This window comes from Tasmannia lanceolata, unplaced genomic scaffold, assembly GCF_043159265.1.
Source record: "Tasmannia lanceolata isolate RefF3 unplaced genomic scaffold, GAP_Taslan_0.1 ptg000019l, whole genome shotgun sequence".
Lineage (NCBI taxonomy): Eukaryota > Viridiplantae > Streptophyta > Magnoliopsida > Canellales > Winteraceae > Tasmannia > Tasmannia lanceolata.
In genome coordinates this window covers 19,642,059-19,670,057 of record NW_027518696.1, presented here as the reverse complement: position 1 = coordinate 19,670,057, position 27,999 = coordinate 19,642,059, and the positions used below count along the sequence as shown (strand labels likewise).

At 39.3% G+C, this 27,999-nt stretch overlaps 1 long non-coding RNA gene across 2 annotated transcripts; it reads right to left on the bottom strand.

Annotated features, from left to right (window-relative positions):
• Nucleotides 1-43: 43 nt before the first annotated feature.
• On the bottom strand, nucleotides 44-26,512 carry LOC143852840 (uncharacterized). Of its 2 annotated transcripts, none has more exons than XR_013236870.1 (4): nucleotides 26,275-26,512; nucleotides 26,129-26,184; nucleotides 12,728-12,802; nucleotides 44-957 (listed from the first exon to the last, which is right to left on the bottom strand). It is a non-coding gene; the product is annotated as an uncharacterized LOC143852840 (long non-coding RNA). The 2 variants fall into 2 exon arrangements; XR_013236869.1 differs by lacking the exon at nucleotides 44-957 and adding an exon at nucleotides 5,083-5,751 and having other exon boundaries at nucleotides 26,275-26,508.
• Nucleotides 26,513-27,999: the final 1,487 nt, after the last annotated feature.

Genomic DNA, 27,999 nt, shown 5'->3' with positions numbered 1-27,999 from the left:
CCCACTTTGCAAATATCCAGAGTCAAATCTCTAAACTGCTCATTGAAGCGAGACTTGAACTGTCCCCAAGTCCCTGACAAGACTGCGGGATAGTTCTGAATCATAGTCCGCCACCAGACACCCGCTTCTCCCTTCAGTAAGAAGGAAGCAAAACGCATCTTCTGAATACTTGAGCACTCCATTACTGCAAAGATCCCCTCTATCTCTGTAATCCAATGATCTGCCGCTAAGGGATCACCTGAACCAGTAAACTCAGATGGATGGTAGTCTCGGAACTGACGATGCATCTGAGAGGCATCCTCACGAGGTCTCGACTCCTGACGATTCCCGAGATTGGCTGCGATGGCCTGAAGGGCGGTCTGATTAGCTATCTGATTCTGTTTAAGAATTTCTGCAAGCATTTGCAGACTATCCTGATTTTGAGGTTGAACTGGGCCATGCGTAACGAGCTGAGATGGTTCATGTCCATCATTAGTAGGGACATTCGCCTGGTTAGCAGCTCCCCTCCTCTGATACATCTGCTAATAGAAGACTTTGTTGTCATTAATTGAGTAGGTATTAAAATTTACTATTGTGTCTTCCCTTTAAGGGTATAAAATCAGAGTGCATATATTTTGGTCGACAAGTCTTAATTGTCTACCCCAATCCTATAATCTACCCACTCTCACGAAGTCCAGGTATTTCACAAAAACCCAGAGCTCTGATACCAAAACTGTAACGACCCGATTTCCGTCGTGTCGCTACGAGCAAAAGAAAGTAAAAATCATGGAAATATTTTTTTTTTTTTTTATACAAGCATCAACGACGATCCCGATAGAATCTTATTACAACTTAAAAATGATACATGACGTAAGACGTCAAAATGCAAGGACTCTAGGAACGAACTCTCTGATCACACAGTCCCTTATCCCATGGTTCCTTCATTTGCAAATGCTCCGCCATCTAATGCCTCAACCCCTGTGGTGGAGGAATCAACGTCAAAGCAGGGTCATCCAAAGACCGAGCAAAGTAAAAGAGACAATAATAACAGTGCATACAATATAATCCACATCCTCAATAATGTCTAGAAACAATATAATAAAGATTACAATGCCCATGGCAATATAAATAAAAGGAATGACAATAATTTCAATGTATGCTATGCATGCAATAATTATGAGACAGCACATTCCCCAGGTACATCCGGCTTTTCCCCCAATTATTTTTCTGTCAGTTCTTTTCTGACTTTTTCATTTTATTTTATTTTTTTCTGCCGGTGTCCTTGCCGCACGGCTAACCACTACCCCTGTCTGAAGGTAGTGACGTTATGGACTTGGATTACGGTCTCGCATTTTGCCGAGCCGGGGATACTATCCCTCGGGGATACTTTCCCTTTTTGGTTGGTTTGCCAACGAAAGGCAGTACACGCTTCTCGCGTTGGCCTTTGGACCTTAGGTCCCAGGATGATTCCACCACACCCTTAAGTTCCCCTTCACTTTCCCCCATGTATGCAACATGTATGCAATTACTTACCTTTGCCTTTCTTCCTGCATTCATTTCAATTCATTTGATTCCAGCATTCATTTCAATTCATTTGATTCCAGGCAAGCGAGTATAAATTCACTAAGCAGGTATTTATCAGGCAATTTATAAGCAGAGCTACATTGCATAGACAATTATATTGAACACCATTACAAGACAAGGTCTAGCTGTCACCTGCCTTTTCTTATAGTCGCAGTAGGACGAGATGGCTCCTGTAGGCAAATAAGTGAAATAGGTCAACTTATTTTAGTCTAGGTCCTTTTAATATCACACAGACAACACTTGTCCTTTCTGTGTCCATTTATGTCCTAAAATAAGGTTCCCTGTGTTCACTATTCATGTGGGCCCCATCATGTCACTATTTATGTGGGCCCTGCATGTCACTATTTATGTGGGCCCCATCATGTCACTATTTATATGGGCCCCATCATGTCACTATTTATGTGGGCCCCATCATGTCACTATTTATGTGGGCCCCATCATGTCACTATTCATTTCACCATAAGTTGATAAAGTTTACTTTACGGTTACTATGCTAGTATTTCACCGTTAAGTATATAGGTGGTAGAACCAACCATTACTTTATCCATATAGGTGGTAAAACCAACCATTACTTCAAATAAAATATAGGTAGGTGGTAGAACCAACCATGAAAGAGATCATTAAATAATTTAGGTGGTAGAACCAACCATTGAAAGAGATCATTGCTTTCAAATAAATTTAGGTGGTAGAACCAACCATGAAAGAGAGACTATTATAAAAGACTTACTTGGTAGTGGATTTTCTTTTTCCTTCTTCTCTCTCTCTTCCTCTTTCTCTTTCTTCTCTTCTCTTCCTCTCTCTCTCTCTCTCTCTCTTCTCTTCTCTTCTCTTCTCTTCTCTTCTCTTCTCCTTTTCTTCTCCTCCTCCTCAATTTATAGACATTTTTTTTGCATAGTACTTTTTGCATAGTAAAGACTATTTACTATTTTAAATTATTATTTCTGTCGGTCAATAGTATTTTTGCATAGTACTTTTGCATAGTAAAAACTATTTACTATTTTAAATTATTATTTTCGTCGGTTAACAGTATTTTGCATAGTTAATAATATTTTTTTATTATTAATTTTGTCGGTCAATAGTATTTTTGCATTTTTTTATTATTATTTTCGTCGGTGCGATGATATTTTCGTTTCCACTAGGGATGGGTCCCGCTGGTGGTAGGACCCGCTGGTCGTGGGGCCCGCTTGTGTGGGACCTACTTGTGTGAGACCTACTTGTGTGGGGCCCGCTGATGTGGGACCTGCGGGTGTGGGGCCCGCTGATGTGGGACCTACTGATGGTGGGACTCGTTTGTAAATAGTACTCGGTGGGTCCTACTGTGAATAATACTTTTAAATAGTGTATCTCAATAGTGAACTTGCATAGTATTTCTGCATAGTAATCTCGCATAGTGACTATTGTGAATAGTGACTATTGGAAATTTTTAACATATATATATATCTATTCCGTTTTTGTTGACATCTGGGGCGGTGGCTTAGTGGTAGGAAGCCGTTCAATCTTAGCTTAGACTTGGGTTCGAATCGTGTACGCCCCATTATGCCAGATGTCCTCATGCCCGATTAACTTGGGGAAAATGAGTAATGGCCGATGATTACCCACCTATGAGGCCATTTTTATATTTATATATATATATATATATATATATATATATATATATATCTATTTTACCGGTTCTTACAAAATCAGATAAAAACCTTTGTTTGGAATAGTATTTTTATTTTCCCTGTTTTCCAGCCCATCACATGCTCTCGTCACTCGCCTCCCCTCACATCTAGGGGTGTAAACGGATCGAATTCGAATCAGATATGACTGTATCCGAATTCGATTACAGTATACACTATCCGAATTCGGATTCGGATTTGACGGATATTTAATAGCTATTACCGAATTTGTATACACCGGATATTGTTCGAATTCGGATATTATCCATATCCGTTTATTCAGTAAATTTGAACATTTTATTGCAACACATTATTTTTCTTCTCCTTCTTACTCCTCGAATGAATTTTCCAAACCCTAAAACCAGGCCTCTACATTCTCTTCACAAAATTAACTCTCAAACCCTAAAATACTTGAGATCCTCTTCGTCCTTCTAAAACGAAGGCAGAGAGAGAGAGAGAGAGAGAGAGAGAGAGGCGGTGGGGATGGATGATGGTGTTGGTAGTGGTCTTTGGGTTTTTTTTTTTTTTGTATATGATGGAATGAGTTTGGGCTATTATGAACAGGGGAAGTGGGAGTGTTGATTGTGGAAGATGAAGAGAAATGGGGATGGAGATGGGGATTGACTTAGAGATGGAGGTGACTGGTAGTGGTGGAGGTGGCTGTGAGAAGGTGGAGAGGGGCGGCGGCGGATTTTTGTGGGGTTGGTTGGAGGCACCAAGCAATGCTAAAGATTATGTCTCAGCTCCTCCTTTCTGCTCTCTTGCTTCTCCTTGCAAACATTAGAAGTCCCATCTTTTAATTGTATTTTGGGTTTTTATCTAACCCTAAGTTGGAAAATTGATCTGAGCCATCCATTTACCATCAATGACCTAGATGACCTTTTTGCTTTAGAATTCTCTAGAAGCTATGACATCTTCTTTCAATCACCATCATCCATATGTCTCTTTCATCCTACAACCCACATTTGTTGCTTCATAAAGAAGCCATGTTAAACTCCAAGAATGCCCTTGAATGAGAGATTACTTCATTTCCTACCTAAAACACTTTTTGTTTTTGTCTTTTTCTAAAAAGAAAATTTACTTTTCTTTTAGAAACAAAAGATAGTGTATCATTACTAAGAATAAATATTAATGATATTATTAATAATAAATAAATAAAATTTACTTCTCAGATTCGGATGTTAAACAGATCGGATATACCATTTACCATATTCGCATCCACTAAGAGCCGGATATCTCATAAACAGATTCAGATAATACGCTTGAAAGAGATCCAGATAATATTCGCTTTAAACTGATTCGGATGCAGACGGTAATCGAATACCCATTTACACCCCTACTCACGTCTATCTTTCTCTCAGACCTCTTTGCCATTCTCTCACACTTGGTAAATCAGGATTGGGATTGAGCCTCTATCTTAATTGGTCAGTTCTTCAACCATGAGGTCAGAGGTTCAATCCCAGCTCTCAGGATTCCATGAAACTTTTTTATGCTTGCCAAACATGCCCTCAATGCTTCATCTGCAAATAAAGCTAAACTATAAGGCACGTTTGGATAGCCCATATATTTGGGTTTGGACTTGTAATTCAAAAAATTTGAAGATTTGAAATCAAGAAATTTAAAATTCACATATTTATAATTATTGTTGTTTGGATGACCGTGTAAAAGATTTTGATTTCAAAATCTCTTGTTTGGATGCTCTTAGGATTTGGTTTTGAAATCTTACAGATCCAAAAACACAAATGCTGATTGGAAAGTAATATCTGCACTCTTTACTCTTCTAATTAGTTGTCTTAGACTCCCACAGAACATAAGACACTAACAACAAGCAATTAGAGGTGTTTAATAGAAAAGAGGGTCTCATTCTCATAACAAGGGAGTGCTGATATCATCTCTGTCCCAGTGAATTCCTTGTCACTCAAAGGTCTTGCTTTTAATACGCAAGCAGCTCTAAAAATGGCATAAAACGAGTAGAATGATAATCCACTCTTGATTCTAGAGAGCAAAACAAGGCCATGTGACAAACTATGGCAAGCCTCTTTTCAGTTCAACACCACAAATTGAACCAACAAAAGACAACCTTCAATATATAACTGCAACAAGAAATTAACAAGGACAAAAGGAAACAAAGCAACAGTCTTACAACAATTTCAAGGGCAACTGCTCTTCCGGGATGCACTAAGGGGCCGTTTGAATAACCGGATTTTAGAATCTTGGATTTCCTCCAAATCGTAGTTGGGAGACGAGAGAAGAAGGAGACCACCCATTGTTTTCTGTTTTCTCGCCCTTCTTTCGATCAGCAAGAGAGTAGGAGATCATCCCATATTTCCAGGTTTTAGAAATCTCGGGATGTGGGATAGATTTCTAAAACCTGGATTTCTTACTTAAAATCCAAGATTCTAAAGAGAAGTGAAGCAGTCGGTCTCTTTCTTCTCTCGCCTCCCAACTACGATTTTGAAGAAATCCAAGATTCTAAAATCCGCATATCCGAACAGCCAGAGTCATCTAATTTCTTCAACCATAGAGACTACAAAACAAACCACAGAACTAGAAACATCAGCACAAAGATAAATCACAACTGTCACCAACAAAAGCGGAGAGCAAAAGAAAAGATGAAAATGAGGGACAGACAGGGAAATCATAAGAGCATGAAAAAATAAACTCCTCAAAACTCAGAAACAACCATTTAGGATATAATGGCATTGCTTCTTGTAGTTCACCTTTCCTTTCTCTACAAATCAACACGAATATAAAGAACTATATACTCTAGCAAGCAATTCAAAGAGGAGAACTATATTATACTAGGCAACTATCAGCTTGCTAACAAAATCCACAAACTACTGATTTGGCTAATATTTTCTATATAACTAATGGATATGTGGATTTTATAATCTTGGATTTTGTGGAAATCTTGGATGGGAGACGAGAAGGAGACCGTCCATTTCGCTTCTCTTTAAAATCTTGGTTTTTAAGTAAGAAATCCAGGTTTTAGAAATCTCTCCCCAATCTTGAGATTTCTAAAACCTAGAAACATGGAATGATCTCCTACAAGAATGATCTCCTACTCTCTTGCTGATGGAAAGAAGAGCGAGAAATAAGAAAACACCGGCTGGTCTCCTTCTCGTCTCCCATCTACAATTTTGAGGAAATACAAGATTCTAAAATTTGCACATCCAAACGGCCCCTGAATGTCTACGCAAAGGGATGAGAAAAACAGCTCGACACGTGCATAACAAAAAAGCCAAGATAATCACCAAACTATTCTCAACATTTACTAGTCATTTTTTTTAAAATTGACATATTTCATTAATATTAAGATAGCAGTCGGGACCAGTACTCCCATCCTGCGTTACAAAATATTAAGGTGGACTGGACCTACATGGCGGCACTAGTCCAAGAGGTAAACTAAGCAGCACCCTGATATCTATACAGTATTCAGCCACCGTCTAGGTCTTCCCAACTTTCACTTCTACCCAACTAAAATTCAACTAAATGGTAACATATAAGACGAGGATAAATTCAGGATCCGCATTGTATTGATCAGTATCTTGCCAATCCATCTTCCCTTGTCAGTAATCTATGCATTTGTCAGCTTCTATCATCCGTCAAAACAATTCTTTGATTAGGTTACTAAGGCTCCCGCACCAACAAGGAGCCAACAATCTTCAGCAAAAACAATCGTGAGGCCTACCAACCAATCCAAAGACCGAATTTTCTCTGTTCCGTCAGTCTTTTCCAAAAAAACTAAACCACCATTCTGCATCAAAGAACAGGGAGCGAAGTTATATAGAAGATTTCTGTAACTCCAGGATAAGGTTCACAACCTCAGAGGCATACACCTCCCCATCAAGAACCAACGCCGAAATCTCCTCATGAGATGGGGTTTTATCTTCTAATGCTTCTTTCTGGAGATCATGCCTCCAATTTTTGAATCTCGATCATCTTTTGCTCCTCCCATCGAAGACGCCTTGATGTGTGTTCTTCCTCCAATAGTTTGATGAAAAGAGGATGTTCATGCATAGGAGAGTGAGATTCCTTAATACTCCAAAAACCGGATAGCCTAAATACCATTTCTGGTGACCAGTTCGCTTCCTCCTTAAAGGACTTCCAGAGCCTCTTTAAAGAATCCCTTGTGACTTCTTTTTGGGTGGGCGAATATCTAGATGCATGTTCCTCCAGATAGGCCAATTTTCTCATAGACTTCAAGGCTGTCTCCATCTCAAAGAGGTCCACCGGCAATTTCCTTTTTCTGCCAAGAAGCGACCTCGAGGGTCCAGCAACAGGGGAGGCCAATTCACTTTGGGCTTCCATGAAAAGACCAAGAACCAAACCCAGCAAGAAGATAATAAAGGAAGAAGAATGAACCGCCTCGAATGATCTTTCAAGAGAAACCGTGAACTAGGTATAAAGGAATGGCCAGATAACCACACTAAGAAGAGTTCCCGCTATCATGAGGCAGCAATAAAAGCACCGGAGTGGCAGTTTCCAAAAAAATTAATTATTTCAAAAATAAGATTATTCCCACTACTCATGAGAATACCCTCCAATCCTAAAATAGTAGTTACCCTCCACGCTTATAGATCTGCAATCATCATTACCTTTAAAGGGTTGCTCATTAACATAGTCGCCAAAAACAAAAAGCCACTAAGACCTTTTAACTTCCCTCACACGAAAGGCAATTTTTGTACATTACCTAAGTCAAGCAGATCTTTTCAAACCCAAAACCAGGCCATCCAAGTGATCAGAGGGGAAGACTTCTAGGAAACCAGGCCAAAATTCCCAATTCATGAATAAACCTGACTTTAGATAATTCTATACTCAAACCTTTGATCAAAGGTATACCTGCACTAAGTGCATCGTGCAGATCCCTGCAAAGGCCAACCTAGACTGCAAGGTGCCTAATCCACAGGACATCCTAGCCCTGCGAAGTAGGGTAGCCCCACCCAAAGTGTTGGAAACATGAATTTGAATAGAGGATGGCGGAGGCTTCCACCAGGGGACAAGGATTTTAGTAGACACAAATGTCATACACTGATTATTGTTCCCTTCCATTTTAACTTCTAATACTCGACCAAAAAGATTACCTGAAGCTTCGACTATAGATATGGCCAAAACATGGAGAGGGATGCCAAAAAATTTAACCCAAATTTCCTTTAAGCCCATAATAAAGTATCTATTCCAAGGAAAAAGAGAATGTGCATGATCCCCCCACACCTCCTGACCTTTGTCCAATATCACTGCAACTTCCTCTTTTGATTCAAAGAAAAATAATAATTCATTTTCTGATAAGATACATGGGCATGCCAACAGAGGAAGGTTCCAAACTCTCTTAGCCCATAACTATAGGTCTTGAAGGGTCCCAGAGTTATCCTTTTTTTTCCCAACTAAGCAACTTTTGAGGGATTGTAGCCTTGAAGCTACCTCCTTTCCTGAGATAAATAGGGCCGGGTTACCTTCTTCCGGGAATACAGAAATTGTCCCAGAATCGGGCCATCAGTCACCTTCCATATTGATCGATCCGGATTCCAGTTGATTTCTTTTCTCATCTAGAGGCGTGGATCCGACCTTTGTATCCAAAGGACATCCCCAGCATCTGACTCGCCAGCTGAAATTGAGATATTTACAAGAAGGACAACTCCAATCTCCCAGTCGCAGGCCTCGATCACCTAGTCTCAAACTTCGATCCGTAACACTTCTTTTTTTTCTTTCTACTGAAAGTCGAGCCTTAACCCTTGTGTCGATTCTTTTGGTCGAATCCTTGCTAAATAAGGATTAGATGCTAGCAATGAGGAGAGCTTGAAATTCAAGGTAAGAAACACCAACACACACACACACACACACACACCCCACACCCCCCCCCCCCCCCCTCCTCCTTCTTTCTGTACATGATTTCAGCAAGTGAATTTTCTTCTAAGAAAGAAGAAAAGAAACTCTTACAAAGCCCTTCTCCAAATTATAATTGAAAAGCTGCAAAAAGTTCCAAACATTTACTAGTCATTAAAATAACCAAATATTACAAGATGTCAAATTATATTGGGGCACAATGGATGGAATCACAAAATGGAGGATATTTCAAGCACGGATTCACATTCATCAAATTAAACCAAGAGGCACAACAACAAAGGAATGTAAGTTGACATTGTTTCTATCATAAACAAGTCAATGTTCAAAACTCAAACTAACATTCCTAAGAAACAAAGATAACAGAACAGAAATCAGTCTTTGTTAATAAAAACACATTTTTCTAAACAATATTTTTTCTCCTTTTTAGACAAAAACATTGCCAGTTTTTCTATCAGAACGTTCGAGTTGGGAGATCCTCAACAGAGCCCCTGTTGTCGTTATATGGATTCAAGGTGGAGAATGGCCAATCACCATTTAATCAAATTTAAGCATGAGGCAGACAAGAACAGGTTTTATCTGCCAAAAGGCAAATGGTTAAAATGGCAAAAGAAGCATGACGAGGAACAGATCAAACACTGGAATAATTCTTAAAAGAGAAATCAATGATTAAAGGAAAATTGGTGTAAGAAAATATAAAAAAAGAGCAAGAACCTATGGAATAAAATAACAACATACATCTTAAAAGATTTAGGGGCCATTTGAATACGTGGATTTAGAATCCTAGATTTCTTCAAAATTGTAGATGGGAGACGAGAGACGAAGGAGAGCAGCCGTCGTTTTCTGATTTCTCGCCCTTCTTTCTGTCAGCAAGAGAGTAGGAGATCATTCCATGTTTCTAGGTTTTAGAAATCTCGGGATGGGGGATAGATTTCTAAAACCTGGATTTCTTGCTTAAAATCCAAGATTTTAACAAGAAGCAAAATGGCTACTCTCCTCCTCCTTTTGTCCCCAACTACAATTTTGAAGAAATCGAGGATTCTAAAATCTGCATATCCAAACGGCCCCTTAGTGATCTACCAAGAAAGACACATAAAGAAGAAACCATTAAAAACAAAAAAGAGCGAAGACCTAGGCCTAAGCGCTTAGTTGGCCTCGCAAGGATCTGCGGATCTTGGCCCAGTGGGGAACTGGCAACTTCTTATAGAAAAGGTGAGAAAGAGTCTCTATTGCTGGATCAATGGAAAGAGCTGGATCTCGATCTCGTCATGGAACATCTGGAGCATATGGATCTGGTTTTGCAAGCTCTTGATCCGGAACTAATGGATACCGCTTAGATGCCGTGCTCCCACCCGCCACCCCTCCCTGCTACTCATGCCATCGATCCGCTCCTTTTAATGGACATTCTTAGCCGTCCTCCGAGGGTTAACACCCCATAGATCAGATCGAGAACTCTTTCAGACCTACCTTTCAATCCAGAGATTCAAGCCTTAGGCTTATTTTGGAAGGCGACGGACTGAAGAGGAGTTCTATTCACTATTGCTTATAGGGCCCGGATCCTGCATTACCACTGGTCCAATTGATGAATGCCACCACTAGGGTTGCTCCTTGAATTTCCCTTCATTATATCACCAAAGGTTGATCTCTGGCGGCCAATAGGGAGTCCTCTGGCTATTGATATTATTACATTGCGCGCATTAGGACCTGTGAGTCCTGCGAACGAGTGTTCGACTTGGGGTACGCTACTTGCCAATAAGGTTGGAAATTAGCTACAGAGAAGACTGTTAAGCATTTGATTTCTAATTGGAAAAACTGCAAAACTAAGTGGTTGGAAATATATATTCTTTGTCATTGATTTCAAAGTGAAAAACTACATAACCGAGTGGTTGGAACCGTTTTTTTTTTTTTTTAAAACTTAGCTTGGCTAGAAGCACCCATGTCGGGATAGAAGCGACAGCCCCAGCGTCAAACTTTTTTCTCCGCTTTTTCATAGAGGAGCAATCCATAATGGTATGATGCTTCCCCTCATATCGGAAAGGGCAGTTCGTCCCTTTGGGAGCAAAAAGGCCATTTCAACAAGTCTCTACATAAAGAAATCAATGATTGGAAAGAAAGATGGGCTAATACAACATTAGAGCAAGAGCACATAAATTAAGCAATCGCAAATCTTATCCATTGAGTAGATATATTTAGGAAAAAAGAAGCATTACTAAGGCTCTGTTTCTTCCGACGTAAAACAAAGTTTATTCTCATTAAAAATTGTTTTTACGCCCATTTTATGTCGAAAGAAACGGAGCCTAAAGGAAATGGAAGGGAAATCATGTTGCAACTAATCTTATCTGAAAAGGAAAATAGAAAACTATAATTAACATGACTAACAACGAAAATAAAAGCACAAAAAAACAACAAAGAAGATTTCACTTAGTAAGGAGCGTCTGCCCTTCTTAGTAATCCATTAGCCAAACCATGGAAGCCGTCCAAAGTTCCCAGACAAAAGAAGAGTTGGACATGTTACATAGTACATAAGAAAATGCGTAGTCTATAAATAAAAGATGAAACAGTATTGTGACAATTGTTAGTGATTCTAATCCCAAAAACGGAAAAGGCCAAAGATCAAATAGCATGTCCAAAGGTCAAGTGATAAATGTATGTGTTTGGGTATTGAATTGCAAGAGGTGCCATATCACAAATAGAGCCCAATGTTTTGGTCATTATTCAAATAGAAAACCTTTTTTTTAACAGTATTCAAAAAGAAAACCTTCTATGAATTATTAAAGAAGATGGGACTGAACTTCCCAGAGATCAACTAGGTTGTGATGATCTCAAGGGCAAAAGATAGTCTGCACATGACATTGCACTTTGCATCTGGTAATTTATTGGGTCCCACAATGGATATGGCACCTCTGCCGTCCAAAAATTCAACAAAACCATCCAATCCTAACTGTCCATCAATGTCCTCAAAACCAAATAGTAAAATAAAAATGACCTATGTGTCACTTAACAAGCAAAGAACACTGTTCAATGGCTATGATTTTTTAGCATTGTCCCCATCAGTAAGGGCCCCATAGATGATATATTGGAATAAGAATTCTATATGTATGGCAGAGATTAAAGTGTTCTGAACAGAGGGAAGAGATGAAGACCCACACAAATCCTCAAATTGATGCATCATCAACCACATGAACTATATTACTCATTGATATGCACCAGTAAGAGATCCCATGACAGTTAAAAGAAATTAGTCTCCTAGAAAGATATGAGATCCCGTGATGGCTACTTTGATTGGCAAGGTTCCAAAGGGCATGGTTAGTTTGTTGAGTATAAAAGCCATTGAGTGAAGCTTTGGATGCTCTTATGTCCGCTCTGTACTTCTTTCGAATTCTAGAAATGATGACCATGTGAAATCTAGGTACTTAGACCATGTGAACTCTAGCCCACGAGATTTTTCTTTTAAAAAAGCAGTTCCAAAGATAAAAAGTGAATCAACAAAGTGTGGAATGACATTTTTAAGACACCTTGAAGAGCACATATAACATAAGAGTCTATATAGGTTACTTCAAACTCCTAACAAGCATTCATCCACTCAAGGAAAGATGTTGACAAAGAAAAGTAGTCAAATGGCAAAGAATGTTTCTAATATAGTAACATCAAAATTATCGGACCTTTTTGCTCAGGGATATAATCCTGCTGTCAATCTGTTGACTCTATGTAATGTTTGTAGGGACTTCTGGTTCCCACTGTCATTTTCATAGATTCAATAAAACTGTCATCTTTCAAAAAAAAAATACAGTAACATCAATCAACACTTGAAAGACTAATATGTTGCAATATAAGCCTCCAATTGAAATATTATGTCATTATTCCTAGTCAAGATTGTCCAGAGAATACTGAAAAAAATTATAAAGAATATGTACACAAAGATGATTTCCTGAATTTTTTTTTTATAGAGAATGCATACACTGATAGACTGATACATGCATTGTTTGATAAGATCTAAGGAACAGAAAATGCAACTCCCATCATCAGATACACTGAAGATACTACTCAGATAGTGAGATACTAAACAGTTCCGCAATTGAGTACGTCAGATAAAGAATATATTCCATGGGAGTTGAGCAACAGTCCACCTATGACAATTTAATGCATAAAAAAGGTTGGAGAGACAACTACTGTATCTGTATATGCATCTATAGAAACATGCAGACATAATTATATATAGATATATGTACAGCATATGATAACTTAAGATAGGAGCATTTGTCCAACATTGTTGAGCTTAGGATTTAACATAAGGAATATTAAGAGAATCTAATTAAAACAAAAACAAAGATACGGGTTTCTTGCTACCAAGTAGCAGAGGATCAGAGCCACAGTAGCAGGCCTAGGAATGGGTGCAGAATCAGGATCAATCTATGTAACAGTTGATGTGTATGAATAATTGATTTATTTAAAATGAGGATTGATTCATCTAGCTAGTTACTCAGTAAAATTTCCTTAGTTTTGGTAGTAGGAAATGAAGGATAAAAGAACAGATAGGTGCCCAATGATTCACGTTTACTCACATAGTTCAAAAAGAACTATTTTCCACATATACTGCATTGTTGAAAGCCTTTTATACAGCAGTTTCCGTGCAAATTGCCACCCAGTGTCTTTCATACACTATATCACCAAATCCATATGGCCAAGTTGGGTTGTTGCACTTCATAATGGATTCCACTGGAAAGTAACTCTTTTAGGCAACCAATCTCCTTCAAGACTGGTACAAAGGGATTGAATAAAGCTCTTCCAAAAGTAACGCTTTTACGCTAAAAGACAGAAATACGGACGTTCGGCTGCTGCACTTTAGTGGAGTGAGAAAATGACGTGGAGGGAAACTTGGCAGAATCCTACTGTGAGGAGAGTATTTGAGGCTTGGGAAAAGGAAAACAACTTTTTTGCACCAGGATTTTGGGCTTGGGAAAAGGAAAACTGATGCAGGACAATACTCAGAATAGGGAAAATCCTACACTCCTAATGGGATTAAGACTTTAGGACAATTTAGGGCTTACGCGGAAAACTAAAAGAACACTTAAACAACTAACCTAGGACTGAGTTAACACCTAATTAATCTATGGGCAACAGCAATAATGAGACTTAAATAGCATAAATAATTGTAAAGAACATAATTAAGCATGAACTAAACCTTATACAAATCTATCAAAGCGATAAGGATTCGTTAGATGAATTAATAATTAGTCTGAAACTAGGCTCACGCACGCAACCAATTAAAAGAACTAAAAGATAATGTAAAACTTATCAATTAAATGTAATAAAAGCATGAGAAATTAATAATAATCAATGAAGAAAAACAAAAAAATGTCCAAACAGTTCAGATTTAGGCCGTAGGGGTAATTTGGTAATTTCTAAAAATCTGGAAATTGAAGGAAACTATTGTCCAGATCTTAGGTAAGGGTTTAGGTAGGTAAAAGAACGGTAATTCTAGGGTTTAGGTTTTGATTTGATGGTAGGCTTAGGCTATGAATCTTTAAAAAGGGTTTCCGGGCTTGAAAAGGGTAAGAACTTGCAATAGGGTTCAAAGAGGTTTGAAAGTTGAGATTCTTGTGAGTAGAACAACGACTTTTAGGAGAAAAGGAGAACCGTGGCTCGTATTGCTTCGGATATCAAGATTGAAATAATTTCCTGGACAAGGGCGAAGAAACAAACTCCTTATGGGATGGGCGACCTCATAAGGAACTAGTGGTCAGTAATTTGGGACAGAACTATCCGCTCCAAGCCTAAACCAAGATGGGTGAGTCCGCCAATGGGGTGGTTGAAACTGAACTTTGATGGCAGCTCTTTGGGCAACTCTAGAAGGGCAGGGGTAGGAGGAGTAATTAGAAACTCTTCCGGATCAATTGTTATGACGTATTCAGGACCCTGTGGAATATGTGACTCTAACGAGACTGAAGTTAGAGCGTTACTTTTTTGTCTAAAGTGGGCGTCTGAACACGATCAATGTCCTCTTATAATGGAAGGCGACTCCTCAAATGTAGTTGCCTGGGCTTTTGAATCATCAAAGGGTCCTTGGAGATTGCAGGAGATAGTAGCGGAAATACTGGATATAATGCGGGTACTCAACCCGAGTCTTGAACATCGCAGGCGATCGGCAAATGAGATGGCTGACACTCTAGCCAAAGCGGGAGCCGACCGGGAGAATTTTGAAATAGTATCATATTTGTAATGAGCTCATTCCACGAAGAAAGGATACTATTGTCCTAACTTCTGGAAGGATGCTTTCTCCCTTTCGAAAAACATCGGATATGTCCGGTGCTCTGCTAATATTTGTAATTGCGGGCTGGGACCACTGGTCTCGAATGCTTTTTAAATATTAATGAAAATTGTCATCTTTCAAAAAACAAAGTTGAGATTCTTGTGAGTTTTAGGTTAGGTTTAATCACTTAAACAATCTCTCAAAATATCAGAAAACGATCTTGAAGAACAAGGGAGATCTATGGATTTTGGGTTTTTTCTAGTTTTAGGGTTTAAGAACAAAGAAAATAGAAAATCTAATTTACTAACCTTGTTTGTGCTGATTTGATTGAAGAAATAGAAGAGAACAGATGAGAGGAGATGAGAGAAGATGTTTACAAACCACAAGAAGAAGAGAGAAGATGTTTACAAACCACAAGAAGAAGAGAGAAGAAAACCCAAATTTCTATCTTCAAGCAAAACGTCAATTCTATTCAATATTCAAAAAGTCCTTTACATTGTTTTCATAAGATATACTTATAAGAAAGAAACCCTAGAAGATAACTTAAAACCTAATCAACTAATCACAACCATTCATCTAATCCAAAGTAAACTAAATAAAGTTAAAAACTTACCTAAAATAGTAATCCCGTAATAGACCTATACCACTTCCTAAAAACACTCATAACTTGCTCAAATCACATCCAAACCATGTGATCTTGGGCTCATTAGATAGGTAATTGAAAAACTTTTCTAATAATACCAAAAACACACCAAACAGATGAAATTTGATGCCTAAACAGTAGGCTACAAATAAAATGATGAAAATAGAAGATAAATAATAAAAAAAGACGCCCATGTCTGTGGCCCATGATAGAATCTCCACCATTAGTCTCGTCCACATCTGTGCTTGTAAACCTTGAATTCACGCCCATTGTTGATGTCCCCATCAAAAACAAGTTCTTGGGCTTGGATTCCTTCCTTTTCTTGACAACTGAACAACCAGATTTTGTTCATTTTCCATTTGCAAAAAAATTTTGGGGCTTGGATTCTTTTCTCTTTCTTCACAACCGAACGGCCAGATTTTTTCTCTTTTTCCACTTTCATTTTCTTTTCTTTTCTTTCTTACCACGTCATTTTCCATGCCCAACAAGCAACTGAATGGAGCCTAAGATGACTGTGCAAATTGGCAAGAGGAATTTGATCAATGTTAGGCCTAATCTTCGGAGGGAATTGGCATCAACATTTCGTCGAATACCAGTTTAGCTATAAAATTTACACTTCCGACGACAATACTCTGCCACTTCTTTAAATCGCTAGCTATATGGGATGCATTTTCTTTGCTCGAAAGTCCCATAATTTTTCTTACACTTCAAAGTTGAGATTTGATATTGAGTTTCTTCTGGACATTGTGTCAAAGTACCTTGTACCCGTCAATTGGTGCCAGGCTCCATTGAATACCAAGTGATCTCCACTGAACCAGATTTATCTATTTAAAATCTCCATCCAACCACGTAACTTCCAAGCCTTATAAAGCAGATTTCATCTCCATTGGAAGATGTTGGGGACGATCGATTCCCTTGACCTATTTTTTCCCCTTGATGCCATGAGCAAAAATTCCCTGCCAAACTGGCCCACGACTAACTTCATGCAAAACCTGAAGTAGATACGAAAAAGCATGTTACATACTGTAGTTCACTTGCTACGATTTGAGAGCCAGTCATCAGATGAACAATCCTCTTTCCTTCACGGAACATCATCTAGTACCCTGAATCATAAACATTGGAACGAGATTGGAAGTGAAGGAAAAACCAAGGTTGCCAGAGCGGAAATCGAAAGCGGGAATCGAAGGCTCAAGGAAGAATCCTACTCCAAGTTGCCAGAGCGGGAATCGAAACGGGAATCGAAGCGGGAATTGAAGGCTCCCAGGGAAGAATCCTGCTTCCTTGGGAAAAACACACTAAAATTTCATCAGGAACATTGGATCTAAATATTTAATCACAAAAGACGAAAGTAGAATCGGAAGCTAATTAAAAAAACATTGAAATTTCATCGGAAACATCAGTTTTGAAACAAAATCATAAAAGGCAGAACGAGATCGGAAGCAAATGTGTAACGACCCGGATTTGGGGCAAATATTTTAAACATGATTTTTTTTTTAAAATCCCAAAATCTGAATCGCTACCCCAAAAGGGAAACAACAACTAAACAATTCTATTCCATTAACAGAATGTCTATTACATGATTTATCTCAACCCCAAAAGAAATCCTATGAGTGCTCTCTCCCATCCTAAGTGCCACCTAGACCTATTCATCGGCAAAGGCTCATTCACTTTCCTCACCTACAAAGTCTGGAAAATAATCTAAGTCAAACAGCAAGCTCATGTGACTGGCTTGGGTAATAAAAATGACAAGAATGAAAATCTGCATTATAAAGATGTTTCTCATGGCATTCACATGTGATAAGGAAAAGCAATAAGAATTATAAGATTTATTGCTAAGGATAAAGAATATCAATACGCATGTGAGAATGCCAAGGGAATATAATAAAGATGGCAAATCATAGAATCATATAAGAGAGCGTCAATCATACAAAGTACATATATAGATAGGTAAACTACGAGAAGTATCATGTCATCTCAACGAGGTATATGGGTCATTTTTATTTCCTTATGAGTATATACACGATGAAAATCATCACAAACCCGTTGGTAAGTGGCCACACGTCGCTCTATGGCCTTCTCGTACTATAGCACGAGGCGTAATATTAATAATAAAAAAAAACACCGTGTATATAGATAATGGCCTAAAAATAAAAAGTCCTACCACAGTAAATTCTAAGGGGATAATAAGTTAATTCAATGACATAGGTGCAAAAAGAATGCGAATAATCATAGGAAACAGAAATATAATCACAAAAATCATAATGCAACTAATATTATAAAAGTCAGTCATCACTTGCCTTCGGTTTCTCGAGTGAAAGGAGTCAAACTACCACATTCTAGGAGTCACTCGGAAGAAAGCCAGTAATCATGACAAGTCACATGGGTGTCAATCCAAATATATTTGATGTTTCAAATACTTATTTATTTTCTTTGCTCCCCATAAACCTATTTGTTTTCCCTAGTATTTTCACTTCCCTAATTTTATTTTTTTGAATGGTAGTATGATATATTAAAGAAGACTGAGGGAGTCCCCCTTACAGAACTAGAAGAGAAACAAAACCAAATACAACAACTAAGAGATGAAATTAAGGAGGGAGGAAATCATAAAGAGTGAGAACTTGATTTGACACTCCATCTTTTGCTAACTTATCAGCCACCTCATTAGCCGATCTTCTCACCTGCTGAAAAGATACCGACATATCTTTGACGAGGTCCTTAATCTCATCAAAATATTGAAGAAAACGCCAAGGGGGATCCCGCGAGCCTCTGAGCCATCTTATTACATTCAACGAGTCCCCCTCCACCACACATCTAACTGAGCGCCCCTTTAACAAACTTAAAAAGCCTTGATGCACTGCCCTGACCTCTGCCTCGTTCGAATCAGCCCTACCGATGGGCCCCGAAAAAGCCTGGAGGACTACACCGTTACTATCTCTTAAAACACCCCCAATCCCAGCTGGTCCAGGGTTCCCCATACTGGAACCATCGAAGTTGAATTTAACGATTCCGGCAGTAGGGGGGCTCCATTTAGGGGTTAAAACAGGCCTGGTTTCCTGACTCTCGCAGACCAATCGCCACCCTTCCCACAGGTCATAGGCCGACACAAATCTGAATAAAGGGAGTGCCCTTGCCCAAGATATAATCAGAGTAATGACCTGAATAAATAGTAAAAGAGGAGATTTAGCTTTCCCTACAAAAACTCGGGAATTCCTTTCTTTCCAGATGACCCATAAGAATGCCATGAGTGTCAGCCACCACAAACTCTTGCCTTTTCTGCCCCGTGGCATACATTTCCATCCGTCAATCAAATCTTGCAAGCCGGAGGGGAACACCCAATTGATGCCAAATCTTACTAGAATCTTCCCCCAGACCTCCCTAGCTACTCGACAATGAATGAAAAGGTGATCCACCGTCTCCCCAGATTCAAGGCACATAGAACAGTGATCAATAATCAGCATATGCCTCTTTCGCAAGAAATCCACTGTTTGGATCCTATTTCTTATGGCTGACCATCCGAAGAAGCAAACTCTAGGGGGCGCCGCGGATTTCCACACCTTTGCTGCCAAAGCATTGCCCTCAACAGACACCATACTGTTGTAAAATGACTTTACCGAGAATCTGCCTGAAGAAGTGTTTACCCACAACCTTTTGTCATCCCCCGTGCCACTGACGTAAGTCTCAGCAAGAAGTTGAAATAATTTGTTCACCGATGGCAGCTCGCGGTCAAAAAAGTTCCGACGAAAGAGAGGCTGCCATATAACTTTACCATCATAGCACTCGAAGCAGTCTTGGACAAAAGCAAACTTATCTGCTGCTACTAAAAACAGATCTGGGAAAAGAAATTGAAGCGGAGCAGACGAACACCACCACATTGACCAAAAAGAAATCCGTGCACCGGAGTACACCCGAAATCTAACTCCACAATGAAAGGGCGCAGTTAGGCAAAGGATGTCCCGCCAAATCGTCACCCCAGGATTAAGAAAATTATTTAGGGAAGTCCACTCACCTGATGCAACACCATATTTATCGGAGATTACTCTGGTCCATAATCTTGCGTTGTCTTCGCCAAACCTCCATAACCATTTACCCATCAAAGCTTGGTTTAACAGCCTGATCCTTCGAATGCCTAGACCACCTCCTTGAATTGGCAAGCAAACCTCTTTCCAGCTGACTAGTGCCATGACCCGATGTTGGTCTGAACCACCCCACAGAAATCTTCGCTGAAGCTGTTCTATACGTTTCACAACAGACTCCGGGCATTTGAATAAAGATAGTTGATATATTGGAACATTAGCCAAGGCCGCTTTAATCAAGGTTAACCTACCACCTTTAGATAACAAATTCCGCTTCCATGTATCAAGCCTTTTCTCTATTCTTTCCACAATGGGATCCCATGCACATTTACGTGGGCGCCCTACTCCCAGGGGCAATCCTAGGTAGGACGCCGGCAAGGACTCTAGAGAGCAACCCATAATATTGGCTAAGGTAGAAGCATCTTCCTCGCTTAGATTCAGAGCATAAATTCGGGATTTAGAGAAATTGGAGCGAAGACCTGTGATTATTTCATAGCACCTTAAAATTGCCTTCAGATTAAGAATCTCTGAGACCAAGGAAGAGCTAAATAGGAGGGTATCGTCCGCAAATTGCAAATGAGAAACCTGCAACCCAGAAGCACGGCAGGAAACCCCTGAAATCAGCCCCTCCGCTTGACCTTTCTTCAACAGCACACTAAGAGCTTCCGCTATAATAACAAAGAGGAAAGGCGAGAGAGGGTCCCCTTGACGCAATCCTCGAGATGATTTAAAGAAACCCTGTGCAGAGCCATTAATCAAAATGGAGAAGTATGCTGAAGATAAGCATCTCTTGATCCACCCTCGCCATTTCTCACCAAAACCCATTCTGTTGAGGAAAAAGTCCAAACATTGCCAATCGACTCTATCGTATGCTTTTTCCATATCCAGCTTACCTATGTCATTCTTTCCATCCTAAAAATCCCTTTTTTTTCAATTCTTATGTAACATTTATTATTTAAATTTGGTAGGATGTTAGTTCTTTAACCCACTAACCATGGCATACACTAGTCGTTCCCAAAAGCCTTAATTTAAGCCATAAGATTTCTACTTAAATGATTGTTTTTACTAAGTAGTTACCCCAACACATCCATTTAAGTTTAAAAAAAAAACACTTTTCCCCATCGCCCAAATCCAACAATTATTATATAACACCTATAGGGGCTGTTCTTACAAAAAAACAATCCCCAAAACATGATTAAAACACATATTTGATTGCCGTTTTATTTAAACTAATTCATATATGTTGTTATTCCATACTTGTACATCCAACACATTCGAAAACAACATTTTTAATAAATTTTCAGCTACTTTTAGGTGCTGATTTTGATCGAAAACCGTGCTTAAATACCTATATATTGTATATACATATCACCCATTTCATATAGAATCTTATACATACACTATATGTTATTTCTACAAAAAGGTACACACAAAACAACCCCTATTTACTACTGTTTTGTGCTGATTTTGTTGGAAAAAACCTCCTAAAATATTGCAAAACCCATTATCATGATGTATTCACCATTAAAACCCATTTATTATCACTCTAGGTTGAAAACATAAACTATTTTCTTGAAAAACAGTCCCTTTAAGTGCTGATTTTTTTTTAATTAAAATCATTGAACCTCTTAAAGATTATATGAATAGCCTTAAATCTCGAAAACAAGTCCCTAACACAATCAATTAGGGTCCCGACAACAAAACCCTATAGAAAATCCATGAAACCCTCTCTTCTTGATTAGAAAAGTTTCTTTTTCATCTTAGATTATAGAAAACTCTAATAATTAAAACAAAATTTCAAGTTTAGGCATTTACTTGATTGGAGAAAAAGAAACAATTCGAGGAAACCCCTATTTTTCTTTTTTTTCCTCCTATTTTCTTCTTCTTTTCTCGTCTTTTCTTTCTTTTTTTCTTGATTCTACTCTCTCTCTCTTTCCTTTAATTTTTAGGTGATTAAAAATAATCCTGGATAGGTTTATTTATAAACTTACCCTAAAGTTTTATTTCAAAAAGGATTTTAATTATTAGAATTCTAATTATAATCTAATACTAACTTAAGAGGGTGAAAATATCAATATTGGATTTCCTATCTTATTCTAATATATTATTAGCATTTAGGTTATATTATGTTACTTTTACATTTATCTCTTTTAAAATAAAACAACTTAAAAGTTGCCTAATAAGACAAAACTCGTAATTATGCCTAACCCTAACAGAAAAAGAGTCATAACTTGCTCAAATCATATCTGAATCACTAAAACTTGGGTCCGTTGGATAGGTATTCGAAATACTAATCTATCGGGACCAAAATCATGTCGAACAGACAAGATTTGATACCCCAAAAATAGGTTATACTAAAAGTGACGAAAATACATTATGACCATTGATTTTTAAGATTGTTTAATCCAATGCGGGATAGGAAATACAAAAGAATCTTAATGATTGGGGATGGATCCAATATCTAATTTACATATCCTACTGTCCGAAAACTCAAAATCGAAGATCTAGCCGTTAATCTTTGATCGAAAAATCTACGGTCTATATTTAATTAGGATTTGTGTCTTTATAGGCCCTTGGTGGGACTGGGTCATTACAAAATGAAAAACAACACTGAAATTTCATCAGAAACTATTGAGACACATTATCGAAGGAACTACATGATTATTCTCTACCCTTTGTAGATTCAAAGGATTTAAAAGGGAAAAAGGAGAGAGAGAGAGAGAGAGAGAGAGGGTGATGGAGGGTCAGAGTTGCGGTAGGGTGAACTGAAAAATGGCTATTAAGGGTTATTTCAGGCGCCGCCGGAATATCCCTCTAGTGGTTCTTGACCCTGACTTCTCGTCGGATAAGTTCATTTGTAATTGCGGTTTCAATCTCGAGCGATTGCGGGGCATTTTCTTAACTTTATAGACTCCGGATACTCTGCACTGGAAGTGTTCAATTCCCTTGGGGTTTTTAATATCTGTTGCTGAAGATCCTTAATCTTGCTTGGACAAGGAGACAGTCTGGTCAGATCCCAATGGGCACCCACCAGATCCCACTCTGGATCTCTGGGAAGCATTGAGGATAGGGATACTAGAGTGAGAAGATTGGAGTTTGGGGCCAGAAAGTTTCCTAGTCGAAGAGCCACTGAGTTTAACCGGCGTATGCCTCTGAATGGCAGTGACTGGATGTGCCCGAGCTGCCACGACAAAAATTTTGGTTCACACACTGCCTGCAGGAAATGCTCCGGACCAAAGAGTAAGACGGCTCCAGCCATGGTTTGGAGACCTAAGACTGGTCCCCTTCAGGATTCTGTACCTTTAGATGGCATCCGGTGATTGATATCCCATTTTGCCTGGTGGAGGAGAGAAAAAGGACTCTTAAAAGTTGCCTCATTGGGAACCTGAAGGCTGGTCCATGGCCTTTGGAAGAAGTTTGGGGATGGGCTAAACGATGCTGGGGTCTCCCTGAGTTGAAAAAACCTCTTTCCATCAACTCAATGGTCATCCTGTTTTGTTTTGAATAGGATTCCTAGGCCTCTTCCATTCTCAGGCGTGGAGAAGATGCTCTGGGAACCTTCAGACGCGGTTTCCTGCGTTTAACACAGGCGCTAGAACTATAAGGATCAGATTTTATGGCATCCTTCTTCATGCGTGGTCTACGTCAACCGTGGAGGCCCTAGGTCAGCATTTGGGTCAAGTGCTCCAGACCCAATTATTTGGTAACCATGACCATTGCATGGCTTATGCTTCCGCCTTGGTCATTACATCTCTTTGGAAATCTCTCCCTTTTATGAATCTCAGGGTAGATTCCAGCATTTATTCAGTGGGAGTTAAGGCAATATCTGAGGATAGTATTAATAGCTTGGCCCTGTCGGTGGTAGGGGAATCGAGCGGTAAAGACAATTCTGTCTCTTTTGAGGGTCCCGGAATACAGGCCTCCGACAAGGCGTCGTTGGTGATGGCTGCCCCACCAGAAAAGGTTGGAATTGCTAATCTCGAGGGTAATGCTGCTAGTGGCAGGGAGCCATTGGTGGGTCCCTCTTTGAATTTTGAATAGCCTATTGTCACGCCTTTTGAATCACCAAGCAATAAATCGTCTGGATTGTCAGATAGCAGAAATGCTTCTGTGCGTGGGAAGTTGGGTTGGCGTGGAAAAGGAGCGACGCAGAAATCCTTAAATGCGGAAGCACGTGGCAAGAGGGGGAAAGCCTAACGAAAAGACCTTGCTGACAGCTTTACGCTGAAGTCGGCAAAAGAAAAAAAAAGTACTAAAAATAAAAAAAAACAGATTCTACAATGAGAACAAAAGCAATAAAGACAAGTTGAGAAAATCAAGACTCAATGAGAACCAAGGAAAGGTGGTTGGTACCAATCAACCTAGGGCACATAAACGTTTACGTATTGGGAAAGGAAATGAATTGTGTAGAGATACTAAGCCGGAGACACAGTTGTTAGCCATTAGAGGCGGGCTCTCCGTTTTTAAAAGAAGACTCCGAGGTCTTTTTAGGAAAGAGGATTTTAGGAAGAGGAAGCTTATATCGGATTCGCAACATAGTCTTCAAGAATTTGATAATATTTCTGACCCACCCATGTCGAGAGAGGAAGGGAACCAGACTAGGAAAAAAAAGAAATGCTCAGGATTTTACTTTTGAAGCTAAAGACGTAGAACTCCTGAAGGACCTAGATTACAACGAAAAGCTGGCCAAGAAGGAACTACCCACTCCAAGTAAAATTTATGTGGGTCCTTTGAAAAAGCAATGGGCTCAATTAAGAATGGAATCCAGAAGCAACGAGGGGAGTCACCTTAGTTCATCTGGAAAGACGGATGACAAGGAAATGCACGTTCACCTTCTTAAACTCCCTCTTTTTAGTAAAATTTTGGAAAAGGAAAGTCACTCCCGTAGACGTCAATGGAAGGAGGAAAAGAGAGCGGGAATCAGGAAACTGGAGCAGCTGCAGGCTGGCCCGATTGATGAGCCAAATGTCTCCCGCGATTCGCTAGGGTTGGAAGTAAGTCAGCTAGTTCGGGAACGCTTGGGTCCAGGCGTGGATACTAAAGGTAAAAGAGAAATGGTGGAAGATAATTCAGGAAAATCCGAGGATCGAGGGTACTTCTCGGAAGAATCTAATGATTTGTTATCATTGGGGATGTGTTCGGGATAGGATATGAGGAGGATTTGGGGACCACAAAAGAGATCTTCCTGGCTATGGTTGCAAAGGATCTAGAAGAAAAAAAAAGAACAAGAGAAAGAAGCTGAAAAGAAGTCTGGGGAGGGGTCTTTGGTAAGTAATGGGTTACCATCTTTTGATTCGTCCAGGCATTTTCAATTTAGGCTTCACTTTCTATATCCTTGTACAGTAAACCTTTTTCCAATCCTGGGGTGTTTGAATTTCTGGGGTTCTAGAAGTATTGCTGTTGTAGGGGAGACTACCTTAGGTGCTGAGGCATAGGTAGATTTCAATCCCTTGAGAAAGGTTGTGTCTTGGAATCAATTGCGTGTCCGAGGAATCACGGGGAAGGCAAGTGAATTTTAGGATGGAGAAGAGGCTCCTTTAGGAGTCCTCAGTTCCCGATATTTAACTTCAAAATTTGCGAGGAATTTTTAGCATGAATTTAGCAGTAACAAGAGTAGTTGTATTATTGGGTTTGTATCCAAATGAATTACACTAGAACTAATTAAGGCTGGAGAGGCAATGGCCTTTCGCCTTGAGTGGCCCTTCATCTGGATCTACCCACTCTGCTATATTAAGCCTTGGGAGGAATATTTCAATAGGATTGATGAAACTTTGATAGGTTGTGGTGGGGAGATCATTGGGTAAAGGTAGATATGGTGAAAGAGGATGGTATCATGGAAATTCTATGGGTCGCACTTGGTATTCTTCTCGTTTTTGGTAGAATGGAGATCAACAGGTTTTGGGTATTGTATTTAACTTCTGTTTTTTGGTTTCCTGGTCCAGGGTATGCCCTAACCAGTCTTTCTGATACTCTGTAATACGGGATGGGACTCCTGGTCCCCAATATAACCTTAGTATCGATGAAAATCAATGAAAATTTGTCATCTTTCAAGAGAGAGAGAGAGAGAGAGAGAGAGAGAGAGAGAGAAGTATATTACCTTCTTATACTTGGAGCAAAGGATGACGAAGTGAAACTCGCAGTTAAGAGAGATGGCTGCTAACGAGGGAGAATGAGAGATGAAAGAGATGTTAGAAGGGTTGGGTTGGGGAAATATGAGAGAGAGAGAGAGAGAGAGGAACTTACCCGGTATGTGGAGCGAGGATGAGGAGGAGAGACTCACAGTGCCGAGGAGGGGAGACGTGCTCGGGGGCCGATGGAGTAAAAAACAAATGAGATTAGGGCTGTTGATTTGGATTTATAGATAACGTGATCCAAAATGAATTTTGAAATCAAAAGTTCTCTTCTAAATTGATTAATTAGAAATTGTTCCGATTTGGCTCAAATTCAAATCCGGACGAAAAATATTGGAGCTAAATACCAGATTTGGATTTAGAAACCCCAATCCAAGGTCTATCCAAACGGTCCCTAATCTTATTAGCAACGGATTTGCTTGAGAATTTTGCGAAATTGACTAGCAAATTCCTATTTACAAAGAAGGAAGAATTTCGGTGGCAATCAGAAAGGCCCCAAATCGCTCTTAATCTTAATTTACAAGAAAAAGGGAAAAATCAAATAAAGAGATACCATAGTCTTTGGTTGAATGTAAACATCCACAAACTTGCATGAGTGCATACATACACACTACTTGCTACTGATGCACAGTGCTGCCCAGGCAAGGTACAAGTCAAGTCCAGATGAGCCAAAAGAATTTTTAAAGGAAATTTATAACTAGTAAAACATACAAAATATGTGCATTTTTTTGTAGCATGTCCTCTTTCAACCATAAAAAGATATATAGAGCAAGTATATATAAAACATGTTCTCTTTCAACCAAAAGGATACACAGAGCATCTATCCATCAGTATTTGGTTACATACCATGCCTGAGTAGAAACATCTTCCTCCTTGCAAAATGGAAGTAATGTACTGAATGAGAATTTTAAGCATCCCAAGAACCATCAGATGGATTGAGATTTGATCCGTGCCTTATTTTCTTTGGTCAACCGGAATATATGCACAGACATTTTGAGCACACCCACAGGCTCAAATATGCAGGAATCTCCTTCTTCAAGATTGTTACTGCGTGCAAAGCCAATCCACCCACTATGTATACGGTGTCTACGCCCGTAAATACCAATTTTCACTTCCCATGTCTTCCCCCTCGGATCTAGGAGGATAATCTTGACTCCTTTTTTAGGAAGATGTGCCCTTCCAAAACAAGCTGGTATGTGCTGCATAGGTAATAGGTAATAGGTAATCAGTAGAAAACAGTTACAATAGCTTGCAAGTCTGTCATGATCTAAATGTACCAACTAAAATACGGAAGAGGGTTCAATAGAGATTAGTGACACGGAAGAATTACAAATGAATGAACGCCATGTTGACTGTTGAGGGAGAGATTATTATTAGAGGTATCCTATCTAGGGCTGCAAACGAGCCAAGCCGAGCCGAACATTGGGGTGTTCGTGCTCGGCTCATTTAGTTTGAGGCTCGGCTCGTGTTCTGCTAGTGTTCGTGATGAGTTTTTTTTTTGGGCTCGTGTTCGGCTCGCCAAAATTCAACAAAGCACGAGCTCGGCTCGTTTAGTAAACAAACGAGCCCGAGCCAAGCTTTTAATGAGCCAAGCCAAGCTAGGCTCGAGCTTGGTTGGGTTCGGGTTCAGCTCGTTTAGTAAACACATCAAATAAATACCATTAAGTAATATATATATATATATATATATATGAGAAAATTGTTGGTGAGCTTAAGCGCACCAAACTTATGGTGCGCTTAAGCTCCCCAATCACATGGGTCCCACATTTTGGGGAGTGATCCAAACCATTCATTTGCAAGGCCTTATCATAGATAGGGGGTGTACCAAAAATCAGCT